The sequence below is a fragment of the Chrysemys picta genome, chromosome 1 (assembly GCF_011386835.1).
Source record: "Chrysemys picta bellii isolate R12L10 chromosome 1, ASM1138683v2, whole genome shotgun sequence".
NCBI classification, from domain to species: domain Eukaryota; kingdom Metazoa; phylum Chordata; order Testudines; family Emydidae; genus Chrysemys; species Chrysemys picta.
Window position 1 is genome coordinate 240,570,974 of NC_088791.1, and position 16,661 is coordinate 240,587,634.

At 38.9% G+C, this 16,661-nt stretch overlaps 1 long non-coding RNA gene across 1 annotated transcript in view; it reads left to right on the forward strand.

Annotated features, from left to right (window-relative positions):
• LOC112059369 (uncharacterized) overlaps nt 1–16,619 on the forward strand; it is a 188,084-nt gene extending 171,465 nt beyond the window's left edge. Inside the window, exon 5 of the long non-coding RNA XR_006175474.2 lies at nt 13,845–16,619. This is a non-coding gene — a long non-coding RNA (uncharacterized LOC112059369). The remainder of the gene's footprint in view (nt 1–13,844) is intronic.
• The last annotated feature ends 42 nt before the right edge of the window (nt 16,620–16,661 follow it).

The window sequence follows — 16,661 nt, forward strand, 5'->3', positions numbered from 1 at the left end:
ACCTACTTTGGGACACCCCTGACTGGCTGCAGGTTCCCTAACACTACAATGGCCCTTCTCCAAACAAAGTTTTCACTACTAAGATTCCACCATCATGGGATATCCTGGCTTGACTGAATCAAGCTAATTCGCTCTATTTCTTTGCATAAAAGCTGGGGTTTCCTATACATACAGTTTAAAAGTAGTGCTTCCGAACCCTGCATGATCAGATTGTCATGTCTGGTGAGTTTACAAATTAACTGCATTGTTTTATTTCCCATGAAGTTCTGTACCCATCTATTTGCCTCTGGTCTTCAGTTGCTTTTAATGCCACTGACCATGTTCTTCTTATAGTCTTATTTTCCCTCACTCTGCCTTCCTTATTTTGTTGTCTCCCCTCTAATTGCTCCCACAGCATCTCATTTGGAGGATCCTCTTTGTTCACATTGCAGCTTTCAGTGGGGACCCCACAGGGTTTTGTCCTTGGCCCCCTCCTTGTATCTGTCTCTCTTGATGATCTCACTCAAAAACATTGCTTCAGCTACCATCTTTAGACTGACAACTCCCAGATCTACCTTACCACTCTCCTCTGTCCAAACTACATTTTTGACCTTTCTTTCTGGAATTTCCTTTTGATGTCTGGCCAAGTTAAACTCAATATGGCCAATATGAGCTCTTCTCCCCCTTTGTGAATCTCCATGGATACCATCATCATCTTTATCACTCAGGCTTGTAACTTGGATCTCATCTTTGACTGCACCATCTCTCCAAACCTACACATTCAAGCCACTCTCAGACAAGCCCTCATCATTTTCTCATCTTGACCACTGCAACTTACTCCTTTCTGGACCTGACAAATGCCATCCTACCCTCTAAAATCCGTTCAAAATCCTGCTGCGGAGATCTCCTTCCTGGCTTTTTGCATCTGCCTACCAGCTCTGTTTTCTCCACTGCACCAAATACAAATGGCTTGTCTTCACTTTCTAGCTATGTCCTCCCTATCATCTCTTATATACTATTGAGTCATTGATCCCCACCTACACTCTGGTAATGATACCAGTCTCTATTGCCCAGCAGACACATTTTTCCAGACTCACCTTTGTGCTTTCTTCCCTGCCACCACCTCTCCATGGGAGGAGCTCCCCATATAAATCTGCAAGAGAATACATTATCCTCCTTCAAAGCTCTCTTTAAAACTCACCTCTGTTGCAATGCCTACAAAATACTAGGCAGTTGGTGTGCTTGACTGTGGCTTATTGCACTAATCAAAATGATATAACTCTTGTGCTTCCCCATCTGTTTGCTGTATCCACCAGTTGTCTTTCATTTTATACTTAGATTGTAGGCTCTTCAGGGGAGGGGCTGTCTTTTCATTAAGTGTCTCTGTGTCTGTGTGTCCAGTACAATGGGACCCCAATGCCTGTTTAGGACCCCTACAGGGTACTACAATTCAAATAATAGATAATAATGATCATAAATAGAGAGGTAATTTTCATCCCAGAAAACTAAATTAGATTCCTGCATCTTAGGTAAAAATATCTATGTTTGTCAAATGTGCATCACTATTTATTAAAACTGTGTAAATGTGCATACGTTCAGCTTAATGGTAAGCAAATCTTCTCTTCTACATTCCTTGGGGACAATGGTGTCTTCCAGGGGAAGATAACTGGCCTGTCTCTCATCTGTGGCAACTTTAGGGGCCACTCTCCTCCTACCTCTAGAGAAGACAAGGGCTACCGTTTTTCTCTGAGCTTCCCAATCTTCATTCCCCTCATGGAAATTCTTCCCTTTTGTTTCCCCATCTCTGTCTTCCCTTGTGAACTCTCCCAACTCTGTCCATTTCCCTTAAGGTCAATTAGCCTCATTTTTCCCATCTTCTGTTTCTTCTCCCTCCAGGTTTTGTCCTTTGCTGGTCTTGCCACACCCTTCCCCAAATCTTGATTCTACAAGCAAGAAGATGACTCTGCTAACCTTGCTGTTGCAGCTGTTTTGCTACTCAGTGCCTCTGGGCCAGTTGAGATGTTCCATCTCAGGCTACCCCTCACTGCACTCTGTCCTTTGGCAATTCACCCTCTTTTGATCCATCTTCACACTCAGTCCTCAGTGAACTACCAGCCAATGAAGACTGGGTAAGTATGGCCTCCCACCTTTCCACTACCCATTGGAAGAATTGAAGTGGCCTCCATTAGTTGTCTGCAGGTGAAGACTTTAAAAAGACAAAAGCAAACCCAGAAATCAAAAGCTTTTGGTGACCAGGCAACAGAATTCTGAAATTCTCAGCAGTGAGGCCAGAACATAGTCTGGAAAGCAAGAGGTTAGGCAGGTCTGTCTCAACCTCTAGGTTAAAGATGGGGATGTAGACAATGCCAGGAAAAGCTTCCATAGCAAAAAAAAAGTTTATTATAGTTAATAGCTCAGACTGAAATTCTTCAGTTTATTCTATTGACTGAGTAGCAGATCTTAAACCTGATGATAACAATCAGACAGATGCCATGCAGAATTTCAAGCTTTTCCCCAATTATATAATAACAACCAGAGTAGCAGTAGTGTTGCTACTCAGAGAGGAGATTTCACATGAGAGGTTGACATCCGTATGTATGCATGGTATATTTACAGTGTTGATGGGATGGTTACTTCATTTATTTACTGATTAAAGTCCCAATACAACTCCAATTGAAGTCAATGGAAATACTCCTGTTGACTTCAGTGGTATTTATAGTAATAGTAATATATGATGTGAATGATTAGAAATCATTAGCTTTCTCCTTCTATGGAATAATGTTGCTTTGTTGGTGATCATATAAATGAATCATACTAATTTGACATAATTTGGACATTTCTGCCCACTTCTGATTTTCACACTTATTAAGATACTTACATATGTGTCTGAGATTTGCCTTCAAAGATGCTGTTCCATAGTGACATCCAAAGATGATACATATATCACAAAACCTATACACTTTCCCGTTCATAATGCCAAACTGTGAAAATTACCACTGTGCCTTTTTCAGCCAGTTTATTTCTATTGAGGATTGGCCTTCCTGATCAAAGCCCATTGGAGTCAATGAAAGTCTTGAATTGGATTTGGATCAGGACCTTAATGGGAAAATTAGTGAAGCAAACCCAGAAATTAGTGGTCCTGCTAGTGAAGGCAGGGGGCTGGACTCAATGACCTTTCAAGGACCCTTCCAGTTCTAGGAGATAGGATATCTCCATATTAAAAAAAAATGTTTAGACAACTGGCAATGATTTCCCATATCACTGTTTTAGACACAATTATGAATTATGAATTGAAATGACAGTGATCTTGTCTTAGTCCTGATTGCATAATCCACTCAACTTTTAAGGCATGGTCAAATAAATTTCCTGGAACTAGAAGAGAATAGAACAGAAATCTTGATCCCATTGAAGTCAGTGGGAGTTTTGCCATTGACTTCAGTTAAGCCAGGATTTCACCACAGAACTTTAAGTGAATCCAGACAACAATGGGGCACAAGTGGCCTCTCTGGATTTTCAATTCTCCCTCTCTTAAACATCATTTTCCTGGTTACAGCACCCACATCCGTAGTCCCACTAAAAGCCCTGACATTTTGAAGATAGTCCTGAGGGCCTGAGAAATCCTCGAAATATGCCTGAGTTTCTGAGGTTCCTTGAACACCAGGAGGAAATGGGGGGAGATTGGACGAGCAAAGAGAACCAGGTATGTGGGGGGAGAGGTTAGAAAGAAAGTTAATAGGGTTGGCAGATAGAACGAGGGTCGGGGATAGGAATACCAAGGAACACTGAGTAGGAGAACAGAGCAGCTATGGAAGTAAGAAGAAATGGGGCGAGCCAGGGAAGGTAAGTAGTTTGTATGCTGTGTTCTCTCCCTTACTTTATGCTCCATAGTCTGTTTGTTGAATCCAGCTGTTGCTTGTTGTCTCATGCATAGATAGTATGCTCTTCCATGGACTGTCTTTTTGTTATATGTTTGTGCGATGCCTAGAGCAATAAGGGCTGGCTGCTGTAGGCACTAACTCAATACAAAGAATAAGAATAATAGCTAATGAGGAGACTTAGGAGATAAGGGATTATTACCTTAGAAAGAAATCAAAAGGGAACATTATAAAAGTTTACAAAATAATACATGGGATTGAGAAAGTAGATCGGAAACTTCTGTTGTCTCTGTCTTCTAACACAGGAACAAGGGGATAGTCAATTAAATTAAAAGGTGTCAATTTCAAAACTGATAAAGGAAATACTTTTACACACAATGTGTAATTAGACTTTGGAACTCATTGCCATAGGAAGTCAATGTAGCTAAAAACTTAGCAAGATTCAAAAAAAAAGAAATTGGGTGTTTATATGGATAACAACAATAACCAGAATTTATCATAATTAATTATAACAAACATTTTCTGGAAAGGGTATTAAATGTCATTCTTCGGTGTTTAAATCATTCTCTATTAATGATCAGGATGAGACATAATTGTGGGCATATTATCAAATATCAACCTACTGTGGTGTTCTTATACCTTCCTCTGAAACATCTGCTACTGCTTTCAGAGAGAGGGTAGAGGACTAGATCGATCTCCAGTCTGATCCAGCATGGCAATTATTGTGTTTCTTGAGGAAGAAAACAGAGTATGCATGCCCTAGTCCTGAGGAAAAGGGGAGTGGGAGAGGAATAGAGGAAGAGAGCAGGAAATAATAACAGAGATCCTATCAACTCTTAGCATTTATACACCCATCACCTCTTCAATTACAAGGGGAAAAAAAATATGGTGACAAGGAGAGAAAAGAAACCTGATGAAAGAAAAATAAAACTCAGGCAGATGTAAAAGAATGGGAAAATAAAAGCAAAAATAGAGACAGTCATGGTAAGTTCACTTTATTTTTACCTTATTCATATTCTAGCTTTACATTTAGGAGTGGTCCTCAAAGATGTAATTCATTGATCTGTATTTTTTAGAAAAATATTATTGATGATCATTTTTCTTTGCCTTGGAATATACCTACAATTATTTGCCTAGTATACCACCAATATACCCAAGAGATGGATCCTGCTCTCCATTTTATTTTATTGTATTTCTGTAGATAACTAGACACACACACACACACACACACACACAGGAACATTTGTTTCTGAATTCTAAAGTAACCCATGTACTAAACAAAAAAAGGTTATTGTATAAAATGTATTTGGAAAGTATGTAAATTATGCTCATAAAAACAGAGAGTTAGCAAGAGATGGATGAACCACTATGGATAAAATAGGAACCAAACCAAACATTTTTTTAAGGTTTGAAAAACTTTTAAGGTTTTTTTCTCTTATACTTTCCCAGCACTTTTTCGAATTCTGGTTTCATCCATAACACTGTGAGAATGATTATTCTCAGTTTATTTCTGACCCATCTGAACCCAGAACCAGCTGGAATCTCACATGAAAGACTGATCTCATGCAATTTCCAGCCTGTTTTAAAGATGCATTTTTCTGTTGCCTCTCATTTCTGGGAGGTCAATGAGGACGCTACTTTCTGGTGTGAGGCTGGTCAGTGTCACCATATACCGTATGTTTGCCTGAGTTATTACTTCTTTCTGATACCGGAGTGCCTGAATTTTATTTTGTATCCTAGGTTAGGTCTGGTTGGTGGTTCAAACACCTCCTAACTTCATGATCAAATTTAAGCAAAAGGCACCTATGCAACCAATAACTGAAACAAGGTGTGGAAAGAGATTGTCTCCCAAGAAAGGAGAAGTATCAACTGAATGAAAATCAAATGGTCACAGTCGAAATGGTGTTCTGCTCTATTATCTTCAGTATAAAAATATCAGCCATTCTGTCTTCAGAAATTATTTGGCTACTGAACGGGGCAGCTGAATCTACATTCTTTGCCATTCCATTTCTCAGACAAAAGTTGGGTCCTCTTTCTCTAAGAAGACTGCTTCACAAATTCAGGTCTGTATTCAAACATTCAGCTGCTGTATTACACCATTCCCATCTAGGGTGACCAGATGTCCCGATTTTATAGGGACAGTCCTGATACATGGGGTTGTGTGTTATATAGGCGCCTATTACCCCCCACCCCCTGTCCCAACTGGACACAATACTTCAGGTGTGGCCTCACCAATGCCGAATAGAGGGGACTAATCACTTCCCTCAATCTGCTGGCAATGCTCCTACTAATACAGCCCAATAATCCATTGGTCTTCTTGGCAACAAGGGCACACTGCTGACTCATATCCAGCTTCTCATCCACTGTAATCCCCAGGTCCTTTTCTGCAGAACTGTTGCTTAGCCAGTCGGCCCCCAGCTTGTAGTGGTGCATGGGATTCTTCCTTCCTAAATGCAGGACTCTGCACTTGTCTTTGTTGAACTTCATCAGATTTCTTTTGGCTCAATCCTCCAATTTGTTTAGATCACTCTGGACACTGTCCCTACCCTCCAGCATATCCACCTCTCCCCCCAGTTTAGTGTCATCTGCAAACTTGCTGAGGGTGCAATTCATCCCATCATCCATCCAATTCATCCCATCATAATTTCTGCTAGTCCTTTTCATCCTTTCCCCTACTCCTTTGCTCCCCTCCCACTGTACAGTGGATGGGTGCCTACGGCTCTTTGCTATCGTCTGCCATTGGTCAGTTTACATTACAGTCTTCATTCAACAGCAGAATACCACACATGCATAAACTAAAGGGAGGGGCTGATTTGCACAGCTCTTCTCTCAAATATCTTTATTCTTTCTTCCTCGCCACTCCTTAGGAACTGTGCAGCCTCCCTGAACTGATCCATAAGGGCTGCCTGTTGCCCCTTCAAGTCCCTTCTCAAGACCACTTCTGCCATAAGAAACTAGCCAAAATATGAATAGTCTGAAAGGCAGCTGAGGGATAACTGAGAAAAGTCAATATTTATTTATCTGTGTAATTATACATCTAAATATACACCTATATATATAGCAAATATATATTCATGTATACAAAACATTGTATATATTTCATTGTCTCCCTCTTCCCAGCCTTTATATGTTGTTTATCTTCCTAGACTGTAAACTCACTGGGGCAGAGACCATGAATAGTTCAGTTTTCAAAAGGCCTAGAACAATGGGACCCTGATCTTTATAATATAATACAAATAATAAATAAATGCTAATAATTTACATACACAAAAAGGCCAAATTCTGTCTGTAGAAATATATGCTCTGTTTGTCAAAAGAAGTTGCACGTGTATATCTGAGCACAGAATTTGGCCCAAAGCCCACTTGTAACTAAGCCCAGCTTGTGAGGACAAAATAGAGCCCATTGTCTATTGAAAGCTTTTTTATTTTTTCTTTGTTTTTTTCTAGGACATGAATTATATCAACTGAAAAATGGAGTTTTCCTTCAGCATAAAATGCCTGATATTCAGATTTTTTTTTCATCCCTTAGGAGGTTTTTCTAGCCCTGGTTTAAAAGACTGTAGAGACAAAATAATAATAACCTACATCAGTTCCTCCCTGGGAACTATCCAAGGGAAAAAGGTCAATGTATTGCAGAAAACTCTCTGAGGAACTCCTCACAGAGTTCCCCCTAAATCATTTCATCAGGCAGAAGGGGCAGAGGATTTTCCCTCCAACTATAGTTCCCACAGGATCATCTGGAGGCCCTGTGCCTTCATTCCGCCTCTAAAGTCCCTTGTGGGTTCCCTCAGTTCCCTTGCAATATGGTTGCATTGAATTTCCCCGAGCTGCTGCTGCTGCCTCTCAGAATGGCTCTCCCTTTAAGGCCAGAGTAGCCTGCAGAAGTTAATGCAGTCTCAGACTACATTAACTCTCCACCTACTTTTCTTCAGGGCTATAGCAGGAAGGTATACTTCTCTCCAGGGTCTTCCTCTCCTGCCTCCATCCTGTCTCCTCCCTGGCCCCAGAGGATAGACGATGGAACGGCAGTGTCATGGATGAGGCTTACTCTGCCACACTTCCAAGTGGGAAACGTACAGGGGTCCACATGGAGGACCAAATGATTTAGCCCAAAGTTTGTTTGCTGCTGCTCCTCTTGAACACATTTCCATGAGAAATATCCCTATTTATAGCTTTAGAAGGAGTTGGACAACAATTTTTCCTACAACTGCTCATAGCCCTCTGCTTTGGTTTTGAGTGGGGCTGATTAGATCCTAAACAGGAGCTGATTTGAAACAGTAACTGTCAACTGTTACTGGCTAGCTAAGACTGGCCAGTTACTAGATGAACTCAACAGCCAATACCCCAACATTGACTTTGATCTCCTGGATGCTTCATGTCATTACATAAGGTCTAGCAGAGTTACACCAAAAATTCTGACCTTGCCTGATTTCAAATAAATGTATAGTCTGTGTTACTGGTCTTTTATTTTCATTCTCTTTCATTCCCAAACACAAACACGAAGAGTTAAGTTTTATTCATTCTTGCTGCAAACCTAGAAGGAGAGAAGGGAATTAAGGAATGTGAGGGAATCTAAAACAACAGTTGAATGCTTGGCAACAGTCTATATGATTTGATGCTGTTTTACCAACATTTAATAACATTGTGGAGAGAATAAAGCATCAAATGAGCAGTTGTTTACTTATTATTTTCAACTGCAGTGTTCATCTGATACGCATTACAGGGCTCGAATGTAACCACAGTCGTGGCTAGGAGGTGCACTTCACTGTGAGCTTGTGGGAGGTCTTGTGCTTGAAGACACTGAAATATTTTGCTTTTAAATGCTCTGTGCTTAAAAAAAAAGAGTTATGGGATTTAATTATAAATTGGTGGTCTGCTGGCTTTTTTCAGTCAGAAGTTGCACTGTACGCTTGCTCGCTCGTTCGTTCTCCAATTTTCCCCTGCAGAAGGTTTTGTTAGGCATGTACATCCATTTCAGAATCTAATCATAGACAACTTAAATCTTTCCAACATTACTCACATTAGTAATTGCAAAATAATAAACATGACAAAATTCAGATTAATAGGGCATCCAGTGTAACTCCTATTGAGGGGAGAGCCCTCTGGAATTCTAAGTATAATAGGTCTATGTTTATTTCTCAACCAACAGCATAATGTGACTGATTTACAAGAGTTTAACTCAAGTGTTAATCTGACAGTGACGAAGAGCTTCTCACTGGCAGAATCACTTACACTATCATATTAGTTGCCTCCTCTATTAAAGCAGTGTGTTCGATAATTGGAATGCTTTTATGTCTAGTGGTTCTGACAAGGCTCTCTTTAGGTCACATATGGGCGGTCTAGCTTGCTGCACAGCTGAGCAGTGGCAAATAATTTAAACTGAGAAAGTATTGTTCTCCCTCATATTGTTGAGCAAGGGCAGTTCAAGGAAAGTAAGGCTCTGCACTGGCTACCTGCTGGTGTGTAGTAAAATAAGATGGACATGATACTGGGTTGGGAGTACAATTAAATCTATTTTGCACCAATGTGTTGGTGGACAGATGAGTTTCCACATGGCAGAGCTTTATGATCTTTAAGGTAGACTGAACTAATAGATTGGTGTGGAGCGCACTGAAGTTACTAAGGATGAGAAAGCAAGCAGCAGTACATTTGAACTACAGGTTTCTCATATGCTCCACGTCATGCTGAGTTTTTATAGCTCCTGGCTTTCAAAAAGCCTGTTTCAAAGAGGTTTGCGCTAGACTGGGCATGCAGTTTTGCTCTGCAGATATTGTCGCTACCGATTTAGTGGAATGCAATTAGGAAGCCTAAATTAAGTGGTAATGGAGAACCAGCTCTTGAAACTGGGGTTTCCACGGCAACCACTGCTTACAATACAGCCTTCAGTTAGTTTTCCCACTTTATCTGCAAAATGCACAATTGAGCTTTAAAACAGCTTTGTGCTGAAAAGCGCACTGTAAACAACTGTTTGCAATGAGAGTTTTACACTGTCTTTAAATACAACAAGCTATCAAATAAAATTTACTTGTCCACACTAATAAAAAAAAATCCATGCAGTGCAAAACAAAAAAGGGTCCAGAAATTATTATTCACTTTTCAATTTTATATATAATACAGAAAAAGTCAAGCTCTTCCGATTCCTCAATCTGTCTTGTAATTCTCCCTTAAATTTAAGTCACAAAACTCTATATATACCATCAACCCCTTTATGAGAGGCATTTGGCATTTCAGTGCAAATACTGTATTTATGGCAATAGTAGTACTGTGCAATTATATAGTGCCTTTTACACTGATATAAACTAATCATGTATGTTTTCCCAGTGTTCCTTTCACATCTCAGATTATTATTACATCCTTCACAAAATGTTCATATTTTATGACAGTTATTCACTTTAAGAGAAATTCTCTCTTACTCTTGTCCTCAATGCTCTGATGTGTACTGTCCTTTCTGTTGCATAATTTGAGCTCTGGGTAGTGGCACTGCCTGAGTTGTGTGTCTTATTTTTGTCATAACTAGGCTAGGAAATGTCTTCAAACTTTTCTATCTGTTCATGTATAACCTTATGTGACTAAATATATGTAGCACAAGACAAAGTGAAAAGGACACTACTGAGGTAGTTTTAATGATATGTATTGCCCACGTTTGTTGATGATAAATTCCTTAAAACTGAATCTTCAAACTGCAATATATTTTTTTACTAAATTATTTTATACCACAGTGTATTCATTAAGAGAGGGAGGGATAGCTCAGTGATTTGCGTATTGGCCTGCCAAACCCAGGGTTGTGAGTTCAATCCTTGAGGGGGCCACTTAGGGATCTGAGGCAAAATCAGTACTTGGTTCTGCTAGTGAAGGCAGGGAGGCCTGGACTCCTTGACCTTTCAAGGTCCCTTCCAGTTCTAGGAGATAGGATATCTCCATTTAAAAAAAAAAAGGAGCATTCAATTAATATTGTAGAGTTATTTGTAAGTGGTGGGTGATCGGCATTTATGTATTTAGTTTGTTTGTTTGTTTTCATTCCTGAAGCATTTGTTTGAAACAAAAGACAATCACAGAGAAAGTATTTCATGGACTTTGCCAAGACAATCACAGAGAAAATATTTCATGGACTTTGCCAAGACAATCACAGAGAAAGTATTTTGTGGACTTTGCCAAGACAAGTTAGGAAAATATGTCAAAGAGGTCACATTTTGGGCCTACTAGTCTTGATGGTATTCCTTTTAAATAGTATTTGTTGAAAAAAGTGAGACTGCTTCAAGATCTTACAGTTAGTCAGAACACATCTATTTTCTCATCTCAGATAAAATCCAGCATTCAAAGCAGCTTGCAGTGTTTCAGGGTTGATGTACTGTGTGTGTTATAGTAGCCACAGCGGTCGAGGCAGAGAGAGAGAAAGGGAAAAAGAAAGTGAGTGGTGCTGGTGCCTTTCCCTAATGAGTCTGTGGGTCAAAGGACTATATCTTGGCATCAGCAGTCATGTCTGAATCTAGATTTGATATAGTCTTATAGGCTTTGAATATGCCAGGCAGGGAAGCTTGCCCTTCACAGTAAGGGTTTACCTTCAGCAATGGTGGTCAGACTGCAGGAATTCAGATCTGTTCAAAACAGTCTGTTCTGTGCTGACCTAAAGCAGACTTAGGAGGGGGGGATGGTTTGTAGAAAAGTTCACATCTCTTCCACACTGTTCTGTTACTAATGGGAGCTGCTACCAGTAATGGTTAGGTAATAAAATATACATCTGTAGAGAATATAGAAGGTGAACAAATCAAAGAACCAAGTAATAAAAATGATGTATATACCAATATATAATATTACTTGTGAAAATTACTAAAGAAACACATCCTTTTCCTTGTATCAGAACTTTCTGTAAAACTAAATCAATGAATTAATAGAGTTATTTGTAATGTTATTTTTTTATAAGACTGTTATTTAGGAATCAGTTTGAAATTATTTAAAATGATAATTTCTTTAATGATTTTTGTGACATAAATTATCCTGGCTCAACACAACCATCTAGGAGGCAAGAGGAGAGATTGACTTGGTTGTCTTCCTCATTCTTACACAAAATCTGCTCATTTGGACTGATATCAAATTTAAAAGAAACAAATTCTTGGAAGAAATGCAGAATGCCAGCATGTACAGGACTTTCACAGGGCATCCCGTTTTAACACTGACTGTCTGTATTTTATCGAGGTACTAAAGGACACATTGAAATTATTTTGCTCTGGCAACAGTGTATATTGTGATGTGTATGCATTCAATTGCACTTGACAAATCTTTGGGGCAAAGAAAATGGTCTAACGTAAGGAAATACCTCAGCATATTCTAAAATGACATTTTTAGACCAAACATGTGTTCAATTGATTTGCCTTCTCCGGAGATCCCATTTGAATCCAGGCCAGTGATAAGTATGGAAGCAGCCTCACACTGAAGGCCATACAGGGTCAGCAGTACTTCCGATGGTATTTCCTGTACTGCAGAGTTCTATACCTAACTGTACAAATAGCTCCACATGGCATTCTGATAGTGTGCCAGGGAATTTTATGATCACATGCCAAGTATAGTTGTCGGGTTCCACTCCACTGCTGTGTGTGTATATGTGTGTGGTTTGAGCTAACTTCAGACTGAGTAATTACCATAATCCAAACAGGGCCTTTACCATCTTATTTGCATTCAACCAGCAGTGCTGTTTTTATCAGCACCACTACTGAATTGTTGCAAAGTTTTAATTATCTTGATAACTTTTTTTTTTTAGTTCATTCTCTTTTTCCTCAGCTTGTGTTTGGATTTCAGCAATCATCCATGTATGGCAGCAATCACAATTCTGGAATGAGAAAAGTTTGCTTATTCTTTCTTCATATCGTAATAATTTATAGTATCCTGGATCCAAAGACAGATATTTTAGTTTTCAATAATTAATGGCTAACATTTTTCTCAGTAAAAGTAGTTCAAACCCATAACATTTTAGGTCCTGATCTTGCAAACACTTACACAATGGAGTAGCTTTACACATGGGAGTAGCATTATTGAACTCAATGACACTACTCGCATTCACAAAGCTACACCAGTACATAAGTCCTTCAAGATAGGAGCCTTCGTTGTCATGTTTTCTATATTTCCATAATTATTTGATTTAGGATTAGTAAAAGTGTATCATGTTACTTAAACTTGCTCTTGCTCAAACGCTCAAGAATTTTCAGTATTTAAATGCTAATGTTTGGAAATATTTAAATTCACATTTAAACTTTAAAGATAACCATCTATTTTCAGAAATCATTTCTCCGGAAGTATTGCAGCTAAATAATTCTGGGGAAAATAATATTATTCAAAAATCTGTGAGAGTTCTTCCATGCTATTTTTAAAACATTTAAGAATATTTTTCTCTCTAATTAATGTGGATTAAAATTCTGTCAGGTACAAACTTTAATAATTGTGGGGGGGGGAAGTAGGCTTCAAAGGAAACTGGTTTATCTTCTGATTACATAAAAAATGGTTTCTGGTCCTTTTCTTGTTCAGGTGAAGTAAACATCTAAAAAATAAGCAGAATAAATATGTTTGTAAGCATAGTGTATGAGAATTGTAAGTAGCTGCTCCTCTTGTATGAGGTTCCATGCATCAAATTATATCTAATTGCTACCAAATAGTATGCTCCTTGCCTCTTCTTGTGAAAGGTAAACAAATGTAATATAACACTCATAAGACATTCATTTTGCTATAATTTTGCATTTATGAACCCCTTACCCCTGTATTCTTTTTAAAAAGTAAAAACAAAAAAACCTTCAAGGTAAGAATCATTAGGGATTGCTCTTTAAATCCAGCAATCTATGCACACTACTAAGAATCAATGCTCTGTAAGCTGTCTGGTGTTCTGCAATAAATTCTAGCTTTTATAGACTTTTCCTGGACCAGGTAGCTGCTAATGCCATAGAAATTGATTATTTGTGGTGTTCTTATCGCTGCTTAAAATATCTAATTGCTTTTTCTCCACAGATTTGGATTTGGCTTTCTTGATGGTGGACGATTAATGAAGGAAGCCCTAACTGGACAAATGTTGGTCTCCCGAGACCATGTGTTGTTGATAACAGGTCTGATCTGAATGAGTTGAGTCAGATTTGATTTTAATAGAATTTAAAGGCACATGGAAGACACATACACCAGCTTTTTATCTAAATCTGTTGTGCTTCAAAAGTTTATTTCCAGGAAGTCTTAAACTTCTCAGGGAGGCTGCTCTAGGGTACTCTAGGGTACATATTTCTGCTATGGGTGTTAGACTGTTCATTTTTTTAACCAACTTTGTCTAGTATTGACTTTATTCATTATTACTTGCCCAAACTTCAATGCTGACGTACAATGCATTGCTGTATTACTCTTCCTATAGATAAATTACTGTATTCTGATTTTAAAAACTGAGAAAAATAAGGTTTAAGGTAAAGAAATAAACACTTCCCTTCATAGACTAATGAGATGACTGCATTTGATGTGATAATGGGGTGTTGCAACTGGGTGTTTTCAGATCCAGGATGGAAGCCTTCTCTAAAATCAGCTAATCCACAGATAAAAAGCTAAATGCAATTACTACTACTTTACATACTATTTTGTGCTCCCAGAGAGTCTGTTAACTGCACATTAGACCACTGAATGCCATATTTCTTCTTTACAGGATCATTCAGTTACCAACAACTATGCCATTAATTCATGTGAAGGCAAATACAAAATGGTTCTCCATTGCAGAAACAATCACAAAAATCAGTCACTATAATATTCAATGCCTGCTCTGAGTGCAAAATTCAGCTCAACCTCAACTATGGAGTCAAAGCCAGCTATTCCTTAGTTAGAATTATCAGGACTCCGGAACATATAAACCAAAGGGAATGATATGATTTCTTTTTTCAAAACATTTGGTTTTGAATCTTCCTAGGATAGGTGTCTTATATATAAAGATTGTGCTCAATGGTGCCTCTGACCTTCCCTCCACATAAGGGGAAATACACAACCACAGGTTTCTGAACCCATTTTAAGGTTGGGATAGGATCTCATCCACAGGAGAGATGGTGTTATTTTTAATAGACTTATTAGGTCAAATTCAGAGTTGGAGGAATACCATTCCAGCTAATGAAATTACACCAAGAAGACCTTTACTCATCTGAATTTCAGGATTCATTTCACCTTTGCACTCTGTTAGATGCAAGTCACAGGATGCCAGTCTGTGTTCTTCATAGGTTATTCCCACTGGGGAAATAACTTTCCACTCACTGAGGTTCCCTGGAATTCTTCCATATGGAAGAGGGAGGAATTTCCCCTCCCACCCTCCATCCTCGTGAAAAGAGACTGAAGGTTCAGTCCCCTGTAACTGTAGATTGTCAGGGTCCTTTAGTAGTGGGAGCCATATACATTTCTAAAATAGAGACATAATGCGTGGCTGCAGAAGGGGCGGGTTGGAAGAGAGCAGGGCTGGCTACTCACCACAGAATTGTCCCTCCTGCAGGGATTCCCTACCTAAGCTAAGGCTGACTTACCGCTTTGTGGGATGGAGGGTCCTCCCAGAAGGGGGCAGGGTTTGGGAGTAGTAGTAGATGGAGGCCTTGGGAAACACAGATCCCCCAAACCACCTGGGGGTGAGGGGATCAATTACTGTGGGGGCAATGCCCTTCTCTTTTCCTTTCCTGAGACGCCGATGCCAAGGAATCTCTAGGAGGGGAACTTTTCAATTTCTAGTCTCCGGTGCAAGTTAATCCTGTGTACTGAATATTTTGTATGGTATAACAAACACCTCAGACTGCTTTTATAGACCTGATGTCATTGCCCATCATCAGGGAAGGGAAATGAAGTCTTCCACTTTAGGACGCATTTGGCAGTATATTTGCTGAACTTTTCCCTTTCCTTCCCTCATATACAGGACAGACCATTCCTGCTTTTAAACATCATACAGTGAAAACTTTCTTGTCTGTTTGAACCCACACGAGTCTTCCTTGATTCTGATTCTTAACCATCCTGATTGTATGTAGTGCTAATTATTTAGGTATTTTAGATACTGGCTGATTATTAAGATTAATAAAGTTGGGTGACATGTTCTTTTTCAGTGTTGCCAAATGAATTCATTACCAACTAATCCTCTTCTCAATATAGTATTTACCTTAGGCACTTGGAGGTGTGATTAATTAAGTGTGATTAATTAAACTACAAGTCATGATCTCCTTATTTTTTTCTTGTCACATAACGTGTAAACAAGGGGACACTCAGTGAAATAAAATGGCATGAGGCAGTACATCTAGATGCAATAAAAGGAAATACTTTGTGCTGTGTATGGGGCGCTTGTTGAATTTACTGCTACAGGTGGTCATTCAGACAGATATGGCTACTACGTGGAAAGAAGCATTTGCTAATTTTATTACCATAATTAATGGGCCCAATCCTGTATTCCTTGTGCACCTAAGACTTATGCTAACTTTAATGGGAGTTCTGGGTGTGCAAAGAATAAAAGTTAGGTCCTATTTGCTGCTGTATTAGCTAATAAAATAAGATAAACCAGTCCTTAGGCTTCTGTGTATAAGCTAATCACCTGAGAGAGTCAGGAAGGAATTCAGTTCTCCATAGACAACAGCATAGCACAATTGGCTTGGCCATTAGTTGTTAGTTTTCTTTCCTTTGCTTCCTCTAAAGCATCATATACTGGCCATTGCCATTTTACTGAAGTATATGGTTTGGGCTTGTATGGCAAATCTTCTCTTTCTGTGACATATATGCACACACACACACACACACATATATATATATATATATATATATATATATATATATATATATATA